This window comes from Furipterus horrens, unplaced genomic scaffold (genome assembly GCF_987537825.1).
Source record: "Furipterus horrens unplaced genomic scaffold, mFurHor1.1.pri manual_scaffold_3, whole genome shotgun sequence".
NCBI classification, from domain to species: domain Eukaryota; kingdom Metazoa; phylum Chordata; class Mammalia; order Chiroptera; family Furipteridae; genus Furipterus; species Furipterus horrens.
Genome location: NW_028327173.1, coordinates 198,161,051 through 198,169,637, shown reverse-complemented (window position 1 = coordinate 198,169,637; position 8,587 = coordinate 198,161,051).

The window sequence follows — 8,587 nt, the reverse complement described above, 5'->3', positions numbered from 1 at the left end:
CTTAACTTCCATTCACTCCAGAATCTCCTCCATTGTCTTCTTGAGTGTAAGATAAACTCTCCATGATGTAGAAGAATATCCATGTCTTCACCAACCCTTTTAAATTTACTTAGATGTTTTTTGTTTTCCAATATTCTACACTCCATGTTAAATTGTCCTTAGATATACTTATTCCCACAATGTTTTTTTGTTTCAAATTGTAGAGGGTTGTGTTTAATGTGTTTATGTGATTTAACTACTTACTGAGATTCAATAAAAATGTTTAAAAAATGAACAAAGTAAATAGAGAAATAATTTCTACTTAACTTGCATATTAAAAACAAAATATCTGAAAAATAATATAGACTTAGGTAGTATTTATTGATATAATGATAATTAAAGTATAATAAGACTATGGTTTTAATACATCAGGGCAAGATTATATAAATAACCTGGGTCTTATATAAAGACAATTTTATTTTAATGTAGATTATTTACCTTACTGTAGCTAAATAGGTATTTTGGTCTTATCCCTCTTTCATTTATCTTTTCTGCCTTCCTCATGCAATTACTCAGAGACAATAGAGGTTATATGTTTAACAATTAATTTCTAATTGATTTTCTGTTGTATTCAATGTTTTTATACACTACTATCTAATATTCAAATAACATAAACTTCTTGAGTGTATATGTTTAGCTTTAAATATCATAGCAATAGATTCTATATAGGATGACATTTTCAAAGTTTCCGTGGTTTGGAATTACATGAAGTTCCACTCAAATGGAAAACAAAAATAACTATAAATTTGAAATTTTGTAAATATATTTGAGTTTTACAAAAAAATAAGTTTGTGTAGTATCTCCAAAAGAAAACATGTGTATCTTGGATGTGCAATTACTTACCTTCACACTGTCCTCCCTTTATATGTTCCTTGGTTCTGCCTCATGGTCTTGCAACAGCAATTCTAAATAATATTCTCCGCCCTCAACAGAATATATTTTAAGTTTTTTTTTCTGGTTATAAAAGAATATAATCTGCAATAAAAACATGGAAAACTTCTATGCCCAGGAGAAAGTCAAGTTTCAGACACATGTATGTAGAGTTAATAGCTTTAATTTGGGGAACATGAATGTAATACTACACAAAAGAAAAATAATCAAATAATAAACTACATACAACTGATCAAAGGAAACATAGACAGGTGTATAAATTACATAAGGAAGACCATAGCAATATGGTCACAGGAGATTAATATTTACAAAATTGTTTTTTGTACCCTAACTTCATAAATTTGTATTATGTGACTACATAATTTACATAATGGGACTCTGAAATGTAATAAATTTCAATATTCTAACATATCTTTTAGTTAAAATATGCTTACCCATAAGTAGAACTGTAGTTTGTCCTAAGCACCAAATGAAAACAATATTAGTAACTATATTTTATTATTGTATTTGAATATTGAAGACTGAGAATGGAGAGGGTAGAGGGAATATTTCTTCATTTATTTATTCTACACAAAAAATTATTCCTTTTGGTTTCTTTGTTAATAAATGTTTGCTGGCTGTTTGATATGACAGACTTCTGTGAGTGGGTAATGATGGTTGTGACATGTCCTTCCCCATGGGCTTCAGGAAGAGTGGAACTGCGCCAAAGTGTTTACGTCTTCAGAGACAGGTGTAGGGAAATAAGGCTTTAGAAAATAGAGAAAATGGACATATTAATAGGTAATCTTCAAGATGGAGCCTGTCTAAACAATATCCCATCCTCAGTAAATACTGGAAAAACTACTCAGATATCATCTAATAGAGTAATTGGACTACTACAGACTGAAGGAATTTTGTAGATACAACTAAAGAGAAGTATATCATGGGAGCCAGTGTTTTGAAATACATTCCTTGACTAACTTTTAAAGTAGTGAATAAGAAAGGAATTAAGATATGCTATTAGTTGCATAAAAACACTTTATATGGAAAGTAAACTTTGAAAAGACCAAAAAAAATAAAATCTTTCCACCTGATAATCCAGCCTTTGTAAAAGTAGACAGGCGATAGAATATCTATTCAAACAAAAATAAAAATAACTAAGCATCTTAAAAATACAAGTTAATTTTAAAAGACTAATGTTAAATGGATAAACAACGTCATTTCTGAAAAAATTGAAAAGTAGAGTGCCTTACTTATGCATTAATAGTTTGAAATGTTAAAGGCATCAAATAGTAAGTAAAATATTTCAACAATGTTGCAAACTATTTAAAGGTGATAAAATAGCATCACTACTATTATTTTAACCCTGTGTCTTTGTTACTGATACGTACATGTATTTAAAGGGTCATTGCAGGCCACTTATTGTGACACAAATCTCTACTTTTGATTTAAAAAAAAAAGAAAACAGTATTTTATCTGTCAGTACTACATCTGGCTTTTTCCCTCCTGGGAGCTCTCGATTTCAGAGTTAAAAAAAAAAAAAAAGGAACCAGAACAAATTTGTGTGGTTACTTTTTCTACCTTAGTGGTTCCCAAAGTCTTGCCTCTGGAAAAGCAACATCAGCATCTCCTAGAAACTCATTAGAAATGCCTGTTTCCAGTTCCACCTGAGATCGACTGACTCAGAAATCCTGAGGACAGAGTCCAAGAGCTAGCCCTCCAGGCATCTCTGATACCTGCAGAGGACTGAGAACCACTCCTCAGGTCCCTACAGCCCCAGGGCCTTAACTACAGAAACAAAAATGGCTGCCTCACTTTCAAGGGCTTGAAGATCTAGCTAACACCTCTCCATGAGTGTCCTACACCACCAGGCACTCCTTTCCTCCCTCAACAACCTGTCCCAATCTTATCTGTGCTGAGCTGCATTGCTTCAGTGCTCATTCTACTATATTTATAACCATACAAGGGGGGGACCCCCCACAAAACCAGAATTATCTTCTGGATGGCAGGCCCCTTGTAGTACAGGCTTCCCCCGCTAGGTGAGTGTTCTAGGAACTCATCTATATCAGTGCGCCAGCTGGCGTTGTTGTGAGAGGCTGTGTTCGGCTTCATTGGATTTTTTTTTTTTTCATCACGTTTGCCCATTTTGTGTGGTTTACAAGAACACCTGCCATCACCAAGCTAAGCATTCAGCAGTTTTTAACAAAAAATGGTATGACCCCCGCCCTCTTCCCTATTCACTGGATCTCACCCTGAGCAATTTTTAATTTTGGTTTCCCTGGATGAAAAAATGTCCTCAAAGGGAAATGTTTTGCTGATATGGAAGAGGTAAAACAAAAAATGGCAGAAGCACTAAAAAGCATCAAACTTGATGAGTTCAAAAACTGTTTTGAGCAGTGGGAAAAAAAAATGCCTTGATAGGTGTATTGTATCAAATAGACAGTACTTTGAAGATGACTGAAGGTAAAATATGTAAAAATAAATATGCAATTTTTTATTTAAAAAGTTTTGGGTTTTGGGGGTCTCCCTCTTATACTTGTATGTAGCCCTTGTGAAAATTATTTTAATTTAAATCTGAGCCCCATAAAGATATATAGTATTATATTCAAAGAATCCTGAAACACCAATTCAAAAGAACCTGCACACCCCTAAGTTCACAGCAGCTCTATTCACAATAGCCAAGTACTGGAAACAGCCTAAGTGTCCGTCAATAAAGAAATGGATCAAAAAACTGGTTCATTTACGCAATAGGATACTATGCAGCAGAAAGAAAGAACTCTTACTTTTTGCAACAGCATGGATGGAATTAGAGAATATTATGCAAAGTAAAATAAGCCAGACACTGAAAGACAAATCCCATATGATCCCACCTTTAAGAAGAACATAATGAACAAAAGAAACAAATGAGCAAAATAGAACCAGAGGCATGGAAACAAGGAGCAGACTGAGAGCGACCAGAGGGGAGGAGGGGGTGTGGGGAAATGGGGGAAAGGAAGGGAAGGGTCTAAACAAGGAACAGGTATAAATGACCCGTGGTCACAGACAACAGGGTACGGATTGACTCTGGGAGCGGGGGGTGAGCAGGGCAGGGGAGGACAAAGGGAGGAAAATTGGGGCAGCTGTAAAAAGAAGGACAATAAAAAAAGGCAAAGAAATTATTATTTTTTAAAAAGTTATATAGTAATTTAACCCTAAGGACTGTTCTTTGAACGGTGAACTTTTGAACATCATAACATGTCTCAGATTGTTCTCTAATTATATTTTGGCCAGATGTACACAACTTGCTCATTCATACATACTGCTTATGTGAGTTCATGATACTTATATAAAATTTTTCTCAAATTAAATAATTCAATAATATAATAAGCGATGAAGGATAAATGTAGTGTATGTGTTTTTAAAAAAATGCTTAAACCTGAAATTCCAGAGGTGATGGAGGGGCATACAGTTATAATAAAGTAGACACAAATATAGACTGGCAGAGAAGTCAATGTTTTCATGAATTTTTATGCTAAAATCTTTCTAGAAATGTCAGGACAGATTGTGGCTTTAGAATCTTCTTCCCCCCTGAATGTAATTGAATGCAAATATTTGAGAAGCTCTCATGGCGGTAGACTAGATCTTCTCCAAGGCCACCTTGAATTCAGACCATAGAATCACATTCTACGGAAACACTGACTGCGTTGAATGGATATTGGGGGTTTAAGAGGAAAGATGCTGTAAAGAAATTAGTCCTTAGAAAGGAGGGGGTTGAGAGTAAAATTTCAGGGAAATATTTTAGTAAAGTAAAGGAAGACCTGTATTTTGTGCTTTGTTACCATGAATGAAATAGTTTTGAGAAATCTCAGAAGACTTCTAAGAAGGAAGCTAGGGAAGTACACTTCGATGATTCTTTTTCCATTAAAATTTATTTTTGTAAAATGTAGCAAATCAAAGCAGAGAAAATAAAGTATTTTCTGAAACAAAGAACAAAGTGAAGAAAGAAAAAAAAAACTAAAGTTATTGCCAAGATCCTTTCTGCCTTAGACCAGATGGTTCAGTTTTTCTAAATACAATGTTGGCAATGCTGTGTCAAATGCTTTGGTTGTAACCCTTGACAAGAGTAGCTTGATGATAAGGCACAGTGTCTCTGAAAAGGAACAGGTGCACAGAATTTCAGCTGGTGGCTCTCTTTCTTTTAAACAGTTCTAATTTAACCTGAAAGCTAGTTGCTGCTAAGTAGGCATATGAGTCGCATTCAGCTAATAATTTGTTTTATTTGATTTGGAATGAACTGTGTGTGAATGATTAGGGCCACAGTGTAATATCACACGTGCTTTTTCTTTAAAAACTCTGAGACTTATTAGAGCTTTAGGATATAAGCCATACTGAATACTTAAGGAAAGGTTCAGGACCAGCTACCCAGAATGCATTTAATTGAAGGCATTGTATTGATTTGCTGTTGCTGCTCTAACAACTTGCCACACACAAGCTTCAGAACACATGTTTATTATCATACAATTATGATGAGTCGAAGTTGGATGCAGGTCTCATTAGGTTAAAATCAAGATGACAACAGACCTGTGTTCTTTTCTGGAGGTTTTAGAAGAGACTCTGTTTCTTTGCCTATTTCAGAGTTTTACCGGATGCCACATTTCTTACCCCATGGTTCCTTTCTCCATCTTTAAAGCCGACAATATTGTATCTCTCTCTAACCATTCTTCTGAAGTCATATTTCCCTCTGACACTCATTTCCTGCCTCCATTTTTAACCAGCCTCGTTGGAGTCATGGCAATTTTTCAGTATATGCTGTATGCTTTGACTTTCCCTTCCAGGCTGATTAACTGTGATCTTCCCTACATATTGTCTTATTAAATAATCTATAGCCTAAAGACTATGAGCTATTTAAATGAAATTTTTGTGAAATCTGTGAGGTTTTATCTTTCTAAAACAAATTAAAACTCATTAAGAACTTTTCTGGAAAAAATAAATCTCAACTAGGCCTCTACTCACTTGGAATGTTATCATTAGATCACCACTGAATTATCTTTCACTCATCAGCAAAAACATTTTGTATATGTGTAATTTTAATTCTTTAGCAAATGTTTCATTACAAAAAAGTAAAGGTAACTGAAACAAATTGTGATCAGACAATAGGGGGCTATTTAAAGCACCTCAAAATAAAATGAAATGTTATCAGTGAAAGTCATTTAGAGCTCTTAGTAACAAACATTCATTATTGCGCTGCAGAGAAATGTTTGTGATACAAACGAGATGCTCATTTTATATTATGTGAAAATATACCCTCTGTTGAATAAGTATATTGAAGAAACATAAATATTTAAATATATATATATTTCATGAATTTATATTATTTATTTTCAATTAGTGCAAATATTCTGATTTATTCAATTAATATTCATAATAAATAAAAATGCTGCTAGGATTTTAAATAAAATATAGATTTCATTTCCTAATTTACATAGCTTATGAAGTACACCCAAGTGGTAGTAAGATTGGTCAGTTTCCTGTCCTGGAATTCTTGACTCAATCAAAGACTCTGATTCCTAAGCAAGCACTCTCTCGACTACTTTATAATACCTCTTTAACACTCTGTGTTTGTCCAATTCTCTCATGACATTTGTAAATATTTTATTTATTTTTAAAGAAAGGGAAAGGGAAGGATAAGAGAGGGAGAGAAACATCCGTGTGAGAGCTACACCCCCAACTGGGGACCTGGCCCGCAGCGCAGGCATGTGTCCTGACCAGGAATCTACCGGCGACCTTTCAGTTTGTAGTATGATGCCCTACCTACTGAGTCACACCAGTCCAGGCTTTTACATGCCTTTTACATTTTTTGGCTCATAAAATTGGAAAAACCCTTTGTACTGCCTCATCTCTTTCTTTCCCTCCTCCTCACCTTCCAGCCCTCAGTTAATAGCAAAACTTATGACTAGGAGAGAAAGTCAGATTATCTATCAGTAGCTATTGACCCTGTATCAGTATCTATCAGCTGCTCAGGACCTGACCGACCAGAAGGGAAAACTGCTGAATACAACCAGCATGTTATACTGAGGAGAACTTGCTTCACTGTTGCTGACTTGAGCCCAGGGGCATTCATTGAAAAATTCGCGTTTTCAGAGGGTTACTGGGAGCTGGAGAAGTAGGCTTGGGCTGGAGGAAGCGTGGTGAACTCTTAAGGAACTAGGAAGAGCAGAACAGGTGATCTAGAGGCTCACTTCCTGGATACTGTGAAAAACCCTGGGAAGTAAAGAAATCTCAGAGAATGTGCTTGGAAGGTGTAGAGGAGGAAGATCCAGTTGCTTCTGCCACCTCTCACTAGCAGAGCATGCCAACCAAACAAAGATAACGTCCCCAGAGGAGATGGGTTGCTGAATGGCAAGAGGAATGACACATTTTTATTATTGCTTAATAAAATTGCTGTAGGTAGAAATTGGGCTCTTTCAAGGGATCATGAGGAAAGTGTTCCAAGGGACCCATGCCTGGGAGATTGTGGTCTGGTATGATTTAGTTGTATGGAAATAGAAGCTTCCTCTAGGTTTGCAATGTACCATCTCCCTCTCTTCTGTCATGGAAAATATCCAACCATGTTCTCAGTAAGGCCAAGACAAAACACAGTGTCCAGAGTTTTGGCTTCATATTAAAGTCCAGTCCAGTCCAGCATCTGGCTAGCCTAGTGTGTGTTTCCAACTGCAGTCCATTCCAAACGCCATCATGGAGCCTGCATGTGGGGCCCATACAGCCATGGGCCATGCAACGGCTAGGGCTACATGGCCATGGAGAGAACAGACACATGTGCCATGCTGGTGGGGGTCATTGGAGGAGACCCACGTGGTCACATGCTCTCAGGCAAGTTAGTGCACAACAGGGCCAGTGCATCACCAGGTGGGGCGGGAGAGAGAGAGAGAGAGAGAGGTGGCTTCTCTGTCTCCCTGGGGTTATATTAACTTGGGATTGGGATGGACAAGGTGCTTTTATGAAAGAAGCGATCAATTTCCCAGGCATTTGCAGGCTCTGGATGGGTTTACATCCCAAGCAATCACTTCTTTTCCCAGGCTAGACTAACAGGCCTCTTTGCTCAAGCACCTCCCCTGCACCATTGTGACTTCCATTGTGCGTGTGCTTGCCTTTGCCCCTGTTTCCACCTGGCATCTGGTACTGTAGAGGGGAAGAGAAGAATGTTAATCCCAGTGGAGGAGCAACACTGTGGTCCCTTGGAATGTGAAGAGCTATAGCTTCCTGGAGAGGTAAACAGGCTTATGCGCTCCATTTTATTAAGCTCGATGTCTAGTACCCTTTGCTGTCTTTTCTTTATCAATATCTAATTAAATATCCATGGTAACATAATGAAACACATGGTGCATCATATCTAGTCTCAATCCTTGAAACTTAGTTTCCTACTTTCCCTTGCCCTCCCATTGTTGGTAGTCTATCTTCTAAGGGGTATAGTGATTGTTTCCAGTAGCATTTCTCCAGCATTTTGTTTATTTCTATCTATATTATTGTATCATATATTTTCTATATATTGTGTTTATATATTAAATATATATGAGAAAATATATTTCCCACATGCAGGAGGACAAAAACACAAACCTAACATTGCAACCAATTTGTGATTAAGCATCATGTAAGCTGTGTGCCCATAAATACCAAAAAAGTTTAGAGAAGGGGCATAAAT